The following is a 14,496-nucleotide window of genomic DNA, read 5'->3' as shown; positions in this document are numbered from 1 at the left end:
AATCAGCCCTGTTTCTAGTGACACTGTCTGGCCCTCTGGCGGGAGGATGGCTCATATCCAGGACCCCCAAAGAGTTTCCTCCCAGGACCTGATTGTACTGGGAAGCAACTGTCAGTATGATCAATTATGAGCCCAGAAAGATGACTTCACCCTGCTGCTCACTCTCCCTTACGTGCCAGCCATGCTCAGCGTTGACCCCATCTGACTCCTGCTGTGGGTCTCCAGACCTCAGACACTGCGCCACAATAGTGGGGGTTTAGGCGATCAAGCCCAGGACCATGCTGCCTGTGGTGACTCAGTTGTGGTCAGTTCTGGGGGCTCCACCCTGAGCACAAACACCACGCCCCAGCGTGTTACAGCTGAGAGGCTGGCGACTTCCTCATCTCCCTTCAGAAAGGGACAACATGGGGCTGCTCCTTCCCAAGCTCCTCTCAATCCCCACCTCGTGAATCCCCTTTGCCTCACTTTGTTAGCGCCCCTCACACCTCCAGCCAGAGCTGGCAAAGGGAAGAGAATTTGCAAAATTCTGCTGGTGCAATTCAGATCCGCCAAGGATCCCCTACGGGTTCCAAGGACCCTCACTGCTGCTGAGAGCTCTCCCCTCTGCTCACCTGACAGTTCTGGTTTAAAATAGTTTCATGGCGTCCACAAAAAGATACCTCATAATACACAGCCCCTCTGTGCCTAAGCTTGGCCACCTTTAGGGGAACATGTAACAGTTCCGGGGCACATGCGTGGCCCTGCACAATGGAACTAGCGATTCACAGAAATGCCATCGCGGAGGCTGCTAATCAACCTGCGGTCTGCAGACAAGCAGCACTGGAAGCGTATTAGAAATGCAGAATCCTAGGCCCAGCCCAGACCTGCTGTCCCAGAATCTGCATTTTTAATGAGATCAGCAGGAGATTCACGATTTTATTATTTTATTTTATTTTACTTTATTTTATTTATTTATTTTGAAATGGAGTCTCGCCCTGTAGCCCTCCAGCCCAAGCTGGTGTGTTTGTTTATTTATTTATTTTGAGCGGAGTCTCGCCCTGTAGCTCAGGCTGGAGTGCAATGGTGCGACCTTGGCTCACTGTAATCTCAGCCTCCTGGGTTCAAGCGATTCTCCTGCCTCAGCCTCCTGAGTAGCTGGGATTACAGGCGCGTACCACTGCCTGTAAAGATTTTTTTGTATCTTTAGTAGAGATGGGGTTTCACCATGTTGGCCAGGCTGGTCTTGAACTGCTGACCTCAGGTGATCTGCCTGCCTCGGCCTCCCAAAGTGCTGGGACTGCAGGTGTGAGCTACCATGCCCAGCCTTGATTCACATGCATTTTGAAGTCTGAGCACATTACTGGTCCCAAATATCCACAATACCAGAGAACCAAAGAGGATGTGGGGGTGGGGAGTGTTGGGATGGACACAGGGATGTGGGGAGGGTCCCCTTCTCCCAGAAGTCAGGAATTCACTTGTGCGGCATCCAAAGCACCAAAGCCAGATGAAAACCTATGGACGCCTCTGGCAAAGGGAGAGAAGCACAAACAGATCAGAAGTAAACCTCATGAGTCCCGTCTCCGAGCTGGGAAAACTGATATAGCTTCAAAAGGCAGACACTGGATTCCAAAACATTACATTAAATGAGGTTCATTGGAACCACTCCCATGGCAGGACTTTCCTCACTTTTGCTTCTTCCTAGCATCTCTAGGCACCAGTGTGAATCTGACAGAAACAGCATTATGTCCAGAAAGGGCAACAGATAATTTACATATTTACAGGGCTGTCCCACTCTTGTCTCTGTCCTGCTGTGGAGTGAAAAGCACCAGGAGATCATAAACATACAGAAATTCAGCCACCTTCACCTGGGCTCCAGGACTAGTCTTAGTGCATTGCTACAAGTCCCCTTGGGCAGGGTGACTCAGTTTTCCCGTTGATGGGATTGGTTTAGTGCTGTGATTACCAGCTTGGGACCAGGAGCCAGAATGCCTGGGTTCAAATCCTGGCTCTGCCACTTACTAAGTGTGTGGAGTTTGGCAAAATTCCCTCGACTATTCATGCCTCAGTCTCTCTATCTGTAAAATGGGATAACAGAGCCTCTGCATAATTATTATAAAGGTTTTTATTATAAGGATGAGTTATTACCAGCAGAGAGATCTTAGCATGGTGACCCAAACACAGTGCTTTATAAACATCGGCCATAAACAGCTACACACTGGAGGTAACCATAATTGAGAAGACTGAGTGAATCCAGGCAGAAGCACAGAGCTCAGCACCCGGGACTGAGGAAGCACTCGGCAGACGTTGGCTCTTAGGTTTTTTTACTTATGGAACAGGGTTTCTTTTGTCTGTTTCTTTTGTTTTTTGAGAAAGAATCTTGCTCTGTCGCCCAGGGTGGAATGTAGTAGCACCATCTTGGCTCACCACAACCTCCACTTCCTGGGTTTAAGCGATTCTCCTGCCTCAGCCTCCCAAGTAGCTGGGATTACAGGCACCCACCACCACGCCCAGCTCATTTTTTTTTTTTATTTTTTTTATTCTTTTTTAGTAGAGATGGGGTTTCGCCATGTGGGCCAGGCTTGTCTCAAACTCCTTACTTCAAGTGATCCACCTGCCTCGGCCTCCCAAAGTGCTGGGATTACAGGCATGAGCCACCATGCCTGACCCAGGTTTCTTTTCCAAATCTACATTGAACACATTCCCTGAGGCCAGGGGTCGGGGTGGCGGTGAGTTCAGGGTTAGCTTTCCTCTCATTGTGCTGAGAGCAGGCCTGGGTCCTAACTCTCCAGGGGTGCCCCATAACCCGGGGGGGGGGGGGGCAAGTAGAGGTCAAGGCCTCAGGTGCCAACCAGGACCCACCCTCTGCAGGGGACCCAGGGCCTCACCAGAAGAAGGAGTTCCCCCACTCAGAGCTGTCATCCCCCTGCTTCTGCGTGCGGACAGTCAAGTCAAAGTGAGACCCGTCGTTGGGCCATGAGAAATAGAACACCCCTGAGCTGAGGATTTTCTTCAGAGCTATGAGACGTTCCTCCTCCTTGGCCTCTTCCTGAAGAGGGTAAAAGTCGGTGGCGGTGATTTTGTAGATTTCAGCATCTGGAATTCTGCCCACAGATGTGCAGCCTGTCACCAACACCAGGAAGCTCAGAGACGTGCCACCTGGAAAGGAAATCAGAGAGGAGAGCTCAGGGTTGCAGCCAGTCCTGCCACCTGGAGCTCCGAGGGGACAAACGAAGCCCAGGTTCAACCGCAGCCAGGAAAGCAACGTCTGTGCACCTGTGACTTCCCATGGCACTGCTCAACTCAATGGCTCAAGAACCTGCCCTGTCCCGTAAGCCTCGGGCAGGACTTCTCAAAGTGTGGAACCCTGGCCAGCAGGTCAGCATCTCCTGGGAGCCTATTAGAAATGCAGATTCCTGCTGCCCAGCTGCCTGTGGCTGGGGGCAAGCTTTGCTTTAACAAGCCCTCCAGGTGATTCTGATGCCCCCAGGAGTCTGAACATTCCTGGCCCAGAGCCCTTCCAGACTCCCAGGACCTGCCCCCAAAGCCTCTCCAAACCACCTTCCCTGGTGCCTCCTCAGCCACTGACTTGACTCAGGACCCCTGGCCTGGGGTCTATCTTCCCCTACTCTGTCACAGGAGTGGCTTCCCAAAGCCATCGGATCACAGCCGCTCCGCCCTTCCTTCCTGCACAGCTCCCATTCCCTGCAGGGCTGCAACAGAAGCTCCCAAGGCCCTCCCGCTGCAGCCTGCCCCTGCCCCACATGTGGGCGGACATCCTAGATGGCTGCTCTCCTGAGCTGGCTATCCTCCAGCTGGTCCAGTGTGCCATAAGCATAACCTCACACCCTCGGCTCTTGCCCAAGATGCTCCCCCTGCCTGGGACATCCCACCACCATCTGCCCAACAAGACCTCCATGATCCCTTCTCCACGCACCTCCTGCCTGTCTCTGCTCTCACAGTACTTCAGGCTTCGGGCCCAGCATTCCATCCTGTGGAACAGCATGAGCATCCCCACATGTTCCGTGGGGACCATCCTGCCTCTTCCCTCCCCACTTCACCAGAAGAACTTCTCCTCATCCTTCTGGACCAACTTGGCAGCAACTCCTCCAGGAAGCCTTCTTTGCTCTCCCAAGACACGGACAGGCACCCCTTGTACATGCCAATAGCATTCCCATCAGCAGTTGTCACACAAAGCTCATGACCTCCTTCCCCCCTGTACCCCCAGAGGAGGGACTTCCTTGGGGCAGGACCATTTCATCATCATCTCCCGGCACTGCACACACTCGGTTTGCTGGATGCTTCCTAAATAAATTCCTGCCAAAAGGTACCAAGACCACCTCGGACCCTGCAGCCAGGCAAATGAGGCAGCCCTCTCTGGGGCACCACTTCACTGTCACTGACAGCTGGTTTTCTGTTCCCTATCCCCCACTGCTCACAAGGGCACTTCACAACACGCTACGTACTGGGGGTGCCTGGTAGCGCCGTGCCCCACTCTTGGGACAGGGCCCAAGAGACCATCAGGTAGAAACTGGCCTTTGGGGGCTGGCAGGGCTGTAGTCCCAAGGACACTCTTCCCACCCTGCTGAGGTTTAAAGGATCCACCCAGCGAGATCTTCTGCAAATGATCAGGGGCCTCTATCTAGAGCCATGGTCTGGAGATGGTTCAGATCTCTCCACACTCTGGGAAGAGACCCCAAATCAACCAATTCCACCAGCCCCTCACCCCAATTTCCTCATCACACTTCAAAGGGAGAAGAGTGCTGCTTGTGGCAGGGTGGCGTGTGGTTGTCATTAAAGTGTGTTCCTTTAATGAGCGGCTCAGGGCTCCCAGGGGCCTGCTGATATGCCATGGGGTGGGGGTCCCAGCAGGGCAGCGGGGGGGTTGATGCCATCACATCTCCCCAGACACATCCTCAGGAAACCACCTAAGAACAAAGGAAGAGATCACACTGGGGACAGGGACAGGGGTCAGAGTTCAATTTCTCAAGTAGGACAGGTGGGGTTCTGGGGTTGGCAGCCTCTGATCAGAGCCTTGGCCACAGAGCAGTCCCAGCACCCACCTGCCTTTTCTGACATGCTCAGGGCAGGGAAAAGCACAGTTCAGCAGAAGTGCCCTCGGAGTGGCAGGAGGATGGCCCCTGTGGCTGCCAGAGCTATGGAAAATTTTGCATGACATCACTCCGTGCGAGTCATAAGCTGATTTCTAGCACCACTTCCTCAACAGCCTCCGCGTGGGGGGCCTGAGTGTCTGGCAACAGTCCTAGGTTGCATTTCCTGGGCAGGACCACGGCCTAGGGGAGGCTGGGGGAAGGAGCACTGTAGCAGCCAGGAGAGGTTCTTAACAGCATTGCCACAGAGCTCTGGGGCTCCTGGGTCCAGGGAGGAGGGGGTCGGGAGTGCTACAGGGGAGTGAGGAGAGCTGGCATCTGGTGGGTGCAGTGGAGGCAGGGGAACTGTACAGGCGCAGACTCCATCCTCCTGCCCACCGCAAGGGGCGCCCTTACCAGCCCCATCTCACAGGGAGGGAAACAGAGGCACAGAGAGGTTAAGCAGCCTGCCCAAGGTGACAGAGAGGGGAGCTGGGATCCAAATCCACTTTCTAGCTACAGTGCTTGGGCAAGTTACTCAAGCCATGTCTGGCCCCACAGCTGGTGCTCCTAATTATACCTCCTTGCAGATGACATCGCCAGCCTGCTTACCATGCTGCTGTCTCAGGGCTACCACTGCCATTTCACACACGCGTGACTGTCCCCCAGGGAAACCGAATCACTCGCCCAGGCACACAGCTAGTCTGTGTTAGAGCCAAAACGCAAACGTAGGTTTCACTTTAAGCCCATGCTCCATCTAGCCCCAAAGTCCAGCAGTTTCCAATCAGATTGGTTTGCTGTACCCTTTATGTCTGTATGTATGCATGCATGTATTATTTATTTATTTATTTTTTGAGACAGAGTTTTGCTCTTGTCACACAGGCTGGAGTGCAATGGTGTGATATCGGCTCACTGCAACCTCCGCCTTCCAGGTTCTAGCAACTCTCCTGCCTCAGCCTCTGGAGTAGCTGGGATTACAAGCATGTGCCACCATGCCCAGCTAATTTTGCAGTTTTAGTAGAGACGGGGTTTCCCCATATGAGTCAGGCTGGTCTCGAACTCCCGACCTCAGGTGATCTGCCTGCCTCNCAGCTAGTCTGTGTTAGAGCCAAAACGCAAACGTAGGTTTCACTTTAAGCCCATGCTCCATCTAGCCCCAAAGTCCAGCAGTTTCCAATCAGATTGGTTTGCTGTACCCTTTATGTCTGTATGTATGCATGCATGTATTATTTATTTATTTATTTTTTGAGACAGAGTTTTGCTCTTGTCACACAGGCTGGAGTGCAATGGTGTGATATCGGCTCACTGCAACCTCCGCCTTCCAGGTTCTAGCAACTCTCCTGCCTCAGCCTCTGGAGTAGCTGGGATTACAAGCATGTGCCACCATGCCCAGCTAATTTTGCAGTTTTAGTAGAGACGGGGTTTCCCCATATGAGTCAGGCTGGTCTCGAACTCCCGACCTCAGGTGATCTGCCTGCCTCGGCCTCCCAAAGTGCTGGGATTACAGGTGTGAGCCACCACGCCCGGCTCTTTTTTTTTTTTTTTTTTGAGATGGAATTTCACTCTTGTTGCCCAGGCCGGAGTGCAGTGGTACAATCTCAGCTCACTGCTACCTCCGCCTCTTGGGTTCAAGTGATTCTCTTGCCTCAGCCTCCCGAGTAGCTGGGATTACAGATGCCCGCCACCATACCTGGCTAATTTTTTGTATTTTTGGTAGAGACGAGGTTTCACCATGTTGGCCAGGCTGGTCTCGAACTCCTGACCTCAGGTAATTCACCTGCCTTGGCCTCCTAAAGTGCTGGGATTACAGGTGTGAACCGCTGCACCTGACCTGCTGTACCCTTTAAGAGTGTGGTCAACCAGTGTACCTGCTATTAGCTGAATGTGTGCACCCCCAAGTTAATATGCTGAAGTACGAACACCCAATGTGATGGTATGAGGAGGTGGGGTCTTTGGGAGGTGACTGGGTCATGGCAGTGGAGCCCTCACGAATGGGGTTTGTGCCTAGAGAGCTCCTGTACCTCTTCCACCACGTCAGATGCAGAGAAAAGGCAGCATCTATGAAGCAAGAAGTAGGTCCCCAGGGCTGGCCAATCTGCGGGCCGCTGCTCTCAGACCTCCAGCCTCCAGAACGGCGCGAAATAAATGTCGGTTGCTGATAAGCCACCCCGTCTACTACGGAACTTTGTCACAGCAACATACTGAACTCAGACAGCGTTCCCTACCCATTTTAAAACTGTCACTGAAGGTTTTCATCGGTAGTTGAAATGGTTGTAAATAATATATTGTGCAGTGTATTCTAAATATTGACATGCAAAACTAAAACTCTGGGAGTCTACTGTCAGTATCCCATGGAATCTACACAGTAATGTGATACTCATCGCCATCTATTATTTACAGGATTGCAGGAACATGCTCTTTTTTACCACGTGGAACTTTCACTCATATTTCCAGTCCCCCCTCTTCAGAATTCCATCCTAATGTAGCATATTTGGTGCTTCTACATCCTGTTCTGATCACCCCATCAGCCCTTGCAGCCGTGTGTTCCTCAACTCTAAGTGTTTAAAAAGAGAGACTTCTGGTTTATCATTCCAATGAAACCTAACTGGTCAAACAATGTAAACAACACAATGTAAATAAAACACTTGGCCAAATAATTTTTTTTGGCTGTTCCCTTTAAAAGAGTGTGGTCAACCAATGTACCTGCTATTGGCTGAATATGTGCACCCCCAAATTAATATGCTGAAATACGAACACCCAAGGCAATGGTTTTGGGAGGTGGGGTCTTTGGGAGGTGACAGTCTTGCTCTGTCACCCAGGCTAGAGTGTAGTGGCGCAATCTCGGCCCACTGCAACCTCTGCCTCCCGGGTTCAACTTCCACCTTTCAGGTTCCCTGCCTCAGCCTCCTGAGTAGCCGGGATTACACGCATGCGCCACCATGCCCGGCTAATTTTTGTATTTTTAGTAGAGATGGGGTTTCGCCATGTTGACTGGGCTGGTCTAGAGCTCCTGACCTCTAGTGGTCCGCCCACCTTGGCCTCCTGAAATGCTGGGATTACAGGCGTGAGCCACCGTGCCTGGCCGACAAATAATCATTTAATACGAAAAGTAATAATGTGTTGGAACCATCTCTTAATGAGATGAATAAATATTTATTGAAGGAATAAAAGTAGGTTCTGCACAAATTCTAATTCTAGTTTTCATTTTTGTAGATGCAAATACTAAAAAATCCTGTTCACATTAATAAATAGACGAGAATGGAAAGGGCTTCATTGTAGAAATGTCACTCGATTCTTCAAAGTCCTTCTGAGTTAGCACTGAAAAACGACAATAACCTGCTGATAAAATGGTTGCTAATGCGTCAGCTGATACCCCAATTGAATTCTCCTTCCATTATGGGGGAAGCAAACAACTGGACATCACCTGACTTGCAAACCGATTGTTACCTAGTCCTGACCTTATTTCAATGCTGTTGACAAGCTTTTGGACTGTCCCTTTGTCTGGTATCCTAGGGGGAGTTACTTCCTGGAGCACGGCACACGGTGAGCTTCCAGAAGAGAGAAAGCCCTGCCCTCCGCCCTAACATGGAAGCAGGGTGACCGCAGAGGGGAACAAGAACACTGTCCTCCATCACAGGTGCTCGATAATAGAAAAAAGCCGAGGACCTGGAAACTTTTCCTTAAAACTGCCCCTGCCTGTGTGCCCCGGACAGTCGGTGGAATGGGTGTAACCACAGAGGCCTCTGTAGAAGAGCCTTACCCAAGCCTCAGGACCACTGTGTGGAGCGCTGCCTCTCTAGGAAGGCCCCGCCCTGCCTACCTGACCCAGCACTGATGGCTTCCTCCTCCTTCGGTCCCAGCCTGTGTCCTGCCCAACCTCATCAATAGCCTGACTGCCCGACTGCATTCTCTGTATACCATGGGTTTTTTTGTTTGTTTGTTTTTGTTTGTTTGTTTTTTGTTTTTTAATTTAGAGACAGGGTCTTGCACTGTCACCCAGGCTGGAATGCAGTGACTTGATCTCAGCACACTGCAACCTCCCCTTTCTGGGTTCCAGCGATCCTCCCACCTCAGCCTCCCAAGTAGCTGGGACTACAGGCTCCTGGCATGGTGCTATAGATACCACTGCTATGTAGAGACGTGGTCTTGCTACATAGCCCAGGCTGGTCTTGAACTTCTAGGCTCCAGTGATCCTCCTACCTTGGCCCCCTAAGGTGCTAGGATTACAGGTATGAGCCACCATGCCTGGTCTGTACTATGGGTTTTAAGGAAAGTGTCATGGTTCGAGCCTAGCACCAGACTGTGGGGGGTCGCTGACTCCTGGGCCACCTGTCAGTGTGGTACAGGCTACTGGTCCCCACCTGCCTCAGGTGTGTGAGGCCCCTCCCAATGCTCACCTAGAGCACAGGATTTGTTTTTGTGAGGCAGGATCAATTCTCTGACAGCCAAGAAGCTAACTAGGCTTGCAGGGGTCTCGGCAGTCCTCAGCTGAGGGAGAGACCAGGGCCCTGAAACCATCAAGGATCTCACAGCAAGGGGAAAAACACAACTCAGAAGACTGGGGCTTCAGGCTCTGCAAACCTCCCGTGGCCTGTGTGGCCTCAGCAAGGCTCTCACCCTCTCTGGGCCTCCCAGGAGGATGCACCAGTAGTCTCGATGTCCCCTACAGGTAAAAGGCTTTGGTTCCAGGGCTCTGGACAAAGCAAAGCTATGCATGGGTCAGAGGGAGCTGCCAGTGAGGCTCTGCTGGCAGCTCCCTCTGCCAGGTAGATGGAGGCTAGGGCCAGCGGCAGGTCCTAGGCCATTTGTTATCAGGCCAGAAAAGCTGGCTGTTGGGGTCATGATACGTGGCTTGCAGACACAAGGCCCTGTTTACCGGGACCACCCCAGGCCTCCCACTAGGCTCTGGGCTGGCATTTCCTTGTGTTGTCTCAGCTCTGAGCTCACCTTCCCAGCCTGGTCTGTGCCAATCCCAACCCTGGAGTCCCTCCAGCCATCCTATCTGTCCCTCTGCTCACAAAGACACCCTCAGACTCAAAGCTCCAAACAAAGGACTTAAGACCTCTAGGCTTTCCTACCTGTGAAGGGGGAAGCTTCAGCCAGATGACCCTTAAGCCTCCCCCACCACCCATAGGCTCAGAACCCTAAGCACCGTGTGCCCACGCGGCGTGGTCTCAGGGCCCTCTCCTGCCTCCCCTCTGCAGAACATGAGGGAGGCGTGGGCAGTGGCGGCTGCTGCAGTGAACACCCACGGTGAGCACCCCTGGTGCGGATCCTTCCCCAGCTCTACTCTGGGAACCTGAAATCAGTCCTGGCCTGTGAATTTACACCTTGGAAACTGGCAAATGCTGCATCATCTCAGAGCTTCCCCCTCAGGGATCTGGGTGTCAACTCTCTTGGTAATATCCCACCACTGGGCACAGGAATTAAATTAATGTAAGACTGACAAAGGCCAGTTCGCTTCAAGACTTGCTAGAGAACACTGCATCCCAAAAGACTAAGGGTTCAAACTCCCCTCCAGAGAATTCTCCTTCTGAAGTGACTGCCCATGAAACCAGCCCTCTACTAGCCTGTGCAGAGGAGCCACCCACCAGGAGTCCACACCCCGAGGCCACGCAGCCTGGCCCTCCAGCTCACACCTCGTCCTTAGCCCTCTGCAGGCCAGATCCCTCTCACTCAGCACCCTCCTCACTCCAGGCCTCCCAGGGACAGAGGAGAGACAGCAGAGCTTCTCAGTGGTGGCAGTGTCCCCAGGTCACACTCTAAGAAACTGCCTGTGGCCAGCCTGCCTGGTGTTGGAGAAGCACTCCACACTCTTCAAGGCATCACTCATGTGGATCTCCGAAGAACTAGGCAACATAGAAATGAGGCAGTTTTCCTAGATTTATAGATGGGAAAACAGTCCTCGAGAGATTAAATGCAGTTCAGCTGGGAAGTGGGAACTAGAATCCAGGAGGGCTGTCTGCTAGAGAATTTATAGGGCTGGAGTCCTAGCCAACTGTGTGACTAGGTGGAGTCACACAATTGGAGTCACGCAGGTGGGGGTCACACAATTGAGGTCAGTCATACAAATGGAGTCACAGTTGGAGTCACACAGAGTCAGTCACACAATTGGAGTCAACACAGGTGGGGTCACATGGTTGAAGTCAATCATATAGCTGGAGTCATACAGGTGGAGTCAGTCACATAGTTAGAGTCAGTACACAGGTAGAGTCACATAGGTGGGGGTCACACAGGTGGGGGTCACACAGGTGGAGTCACACAGGTGGGGTCACACAGGTGGGGCTCACACAGGTGGAGTTGCACAGGTGGGGTCACACAGGTGGGGTCACACAGGTGGAGTCGCACAGGTGGGTGTCACACAGGTGGAGTCGCACAGGTGGGGGTCACACAGGTGGAGTCGCACAGGTGGGGGTCACACAGTTGAGGTGAGTCATACAGATGGAGTCACAGTTGAAGTCACACAGAGTCAGTCACACAATTGGAGTCACACAGATGGAGTGAGTCACACAATTGGAGTCAGTTACACAGTTGTAGTTGGTCACACAACTGGAGTCACACAGGTGGAGTCAGTCACAGAGTCAGTCACACAGGTGGAGTCACACAGTTGTAGCTACACTCCGTGCTGCCCAACATGCTCAACAGCTGAAAACACAAAAGAAAACAGGTCACAGTTCTGGGTCAGGGACTTACAGGGAAAAAAGAAAATCAAGTGAAAGTCAAACGCCCCTTAAGGTAACCAATGAAGACTGGAAAAACTTGATTCAAAGCCCAATCCTTCCATCCTTCAGATGCTTAGGGTACTTTCCAGAATGTGTTGAAAACAGACCAAATTATCCTGACATCCCCAAAGTCAAACTCATACGCACAACACTCAGAGAAACTCCAACCCACCCCCGAGGGTGACTCTCACAGGCGGACTGGGTTTGGGGGCACCCAAAGCCTCCGAGCTGGGCTGGTCTCGCATGGCCCACAAGAAGCCTCATTCCCTTCTGTGGGGTGTGGGGTGGCGGGGACTGGCTGAAGGCAGGGAGGAGGCCTCACCTAGGGCAGCCCTGGGAGGTGGTCTCCTCTCTGTGTACTCCCTGTCCCAGAAGACCCTGTGGATCCCCGCAGATCCCCTGGCTCACTCTAATAAGACTTCTTTGGGGCTGCCACCCTTCCTGGTTAGGATTGATTTCCCACAGCTGATCTTAGATCACAGCCCTGGGAAAAAACACTTTTCCCCTGGGATGGGGGAAGGTATTGCACTTCCTGTTCCTCCTTGTCAGCCCAGCCACCTGTCCTCTTCAGAAAGGAGAACAGCCTGGTGGTTGAAGGCAGTCCCTGGTGCCACAAGACATTAGTTTAAAACCCAGGGCACCACTTGAGAATGGCTGGACCTTGGGCCAGTCACTGTAATTCACTGAATCCCAGTCCCTGTCGGATGCGAAATGAATCATTCATGTATGGACTGAAAGCAGCTGCCAACTATAACTGAAAGATACCAAGACTGTGAGGCATCCTGGGGGCCCAGAGGCCACCATGTGGAAAAAAGGGCATCAACGTGGATGGAACGCAGCATTCCTGTCACGCCTGCGAGGCAGGGTAACAACAGCACCCACCCGATAGATGGCCGCGGGAGCCGTACTAACAGATTCCTAAGTGAGCGCCATGCAGGTGCGGGTCACCATCCTCACGGTCATTACCGTGGAAGGCAAGGGCCATGGGGATTTTCTGCAACTTCAGGAAGATCGCTGCAGAGCGGAAAGTCCTGCAGAAAACTCTCGGCAGCCCACATACTTTCACGGAAAAAGCAAGCGTTGGGAGGCAGCTGGATCCGGGTTCGAAACCCAGCTAAGCTTCTGACCTAAGGCAAGTTACTTGAAGCTTCTGAGCCTGTTCCCTTTACTGTAAACAGGGACAACGATGCATTATCACAGTAGCCTAGTTTTAGGATTAAATAAGTGAATGTATGTCTAGCTCTTGGCACGAAACAGACATTTCCTAAATGCACTTTGTCATGTGGTACTGTGTTTTTCCTAAATGCTATTTGGAAATGATCACTGTAATCGTCACAGTTCAGGGAAAAACATTCCATGACAGAAAACACCCGGAAAAGGAATGGCCAACATAACCATGCTTTTCTGGCAGCTTTGAAAATCCTCAGTATCTGAAAACAGCTGCCGTGAGCAGGGAAGGGAAGTGTGCGCTTGGCTCAGGGAAAGCCCGAATCTGGACAACCCATACAGCCATTCCCATCTCAGCCAGGTGGGACCAAGAATCAGGAATGCAACTGGGCTCTTGTCTCGGCCCCAGAAATCACAGGAGATGTCCATAGTCAGGTCACAGATAGCGAGGGGGGCCCTGAGAGAGGAGGAAGGAAACGGGTGGTGGAACTAAGGGCCCCAGGGCTCCCGAGCTCCAGGAACAGCAGAGGTTGGCTGTGACCACCCATGACAGCCGGGCACCGCCGGCTCACCCTCAAGTCTCTCAGAGTGCGCAGAGATGCCCACGTCTTCCTGGAAGTTCTCTCCCTTTGCAAGTTAGATCGCACTGTCCCTTCCTCTCCCTCCCACCCCACACTGACTGTCACACATCAGTGGCTTTTCTCTCCTGCCGACAACTTCCAGCCCACCCCTGTGCCCCCTGGCATCTGCCATGGTCCCTGTCCTCACCCACCTGCCTTGGCACACCTTCTAGAGTATTGCAGACAATGCCCTGGGCAGAAGCCCCAGACCAGACTTTCGAAACACTTAGGCCCTCGCCGGCAAGCAATGAAGACGAGCTTCCCTGGCACAGCTTTGGGGTGCTGGGAGCCCCACCCTGCCCCAGCACAGGCAGATGATAACCAGGCAACACTCACCTTGACCGCCCCACCTGCATGGAGGAGCAGGTTCCGAGGCATAAAGAAACATCTTAAAAGAGAAGCGAGGTCGGCCAGGCACGGTGGCTCATGCCTGTAACCCCAGCACTTTGGGAGGTCGAGGCAGGCAGATCACCTGAGGTTGAAGTTCCAGACCAGCCTGACCAACATGGAGAAACCCCGTCTCTACTAAAAATACAAATAATTAGTTGGGCGTGGTGGCGCATGCCTGTAGTCCCAGCTATTCAGGAGGCTGAGGCAGGAGAATCGCTTGAACCCAGGAGGCGGAGGTTCTGGTGAGCCGAGATCGCACCACTGCACTCCAGCCTGGGCAACAAGAGCAAAACTCCGTCTCAAAAAAAAAAACAAAGAGAGAGAGAGAGAAAAAAGCGGTCAAACAGAACGCCTGCACTGAGGCCCCTCCCGACGCAGAGGCTTCTGCCCACCGGGGAGCCTGGCGCCTGCTCCTCCAGCAAGCGGCTACTCACCAGATTTCAGCCTGAGCTCCCCCAGGCAGCCGTACGCGTCCGTGAGCTTGCCATACTGTCCTTTAATGACTTCCTTTTCTTCTGGAGCTGGGGGAGA

The 14,496-nt window shown here is 52.7% G+C and overlaps 1 protein-coding gene across 1 annotated transcript in view; it reads right to left on the bottom strand.

Annotated features, from left to right (window-relative positions):
- Positions 1 to 14,496, bottom strand: part of SYNJ2 (synaptojanin 2) — a 125,933-nt gene that overhangs the window by 71,798 nt on the left and 39,639 nt on the right. The window contains exons 2-3 of the mRNA XM_017889620.1: positions 14,400 to 14,486; positions 2,865 to 3,135 (exon numbers count right to left, since the gene is read on the bottom strand). The gene's annotated coding sequence lies outside the window, so the exon portion shown is untranslated. The remainder of the gene's footprint in view (positions 1 to 2,864; positions 3,136 to 14,399; positions 14,487 to 14,496) is intronic.

The sequence above is a fragment of the Rhinopithecus bieti genome, unplaced genomic scaffold (assembly GCF_001698545.2).
Source record: "Rhinopithecus bieti isolate Rb0 unplaced genomic scaffold, ASM169854v2 scaffold_18548, whole genome shotgun sequence".
In the NCBI taxonomy this organism is placed as follows: Eukaryota; Metazoa; Chordata; class Mammalia; order Primates; family Cercopithecidae; genus Rhinopithecus; species Rhinopithecus bieti.
This window is presented reverse-complemented; position numbering and strand designations above follow the sequence as displayed.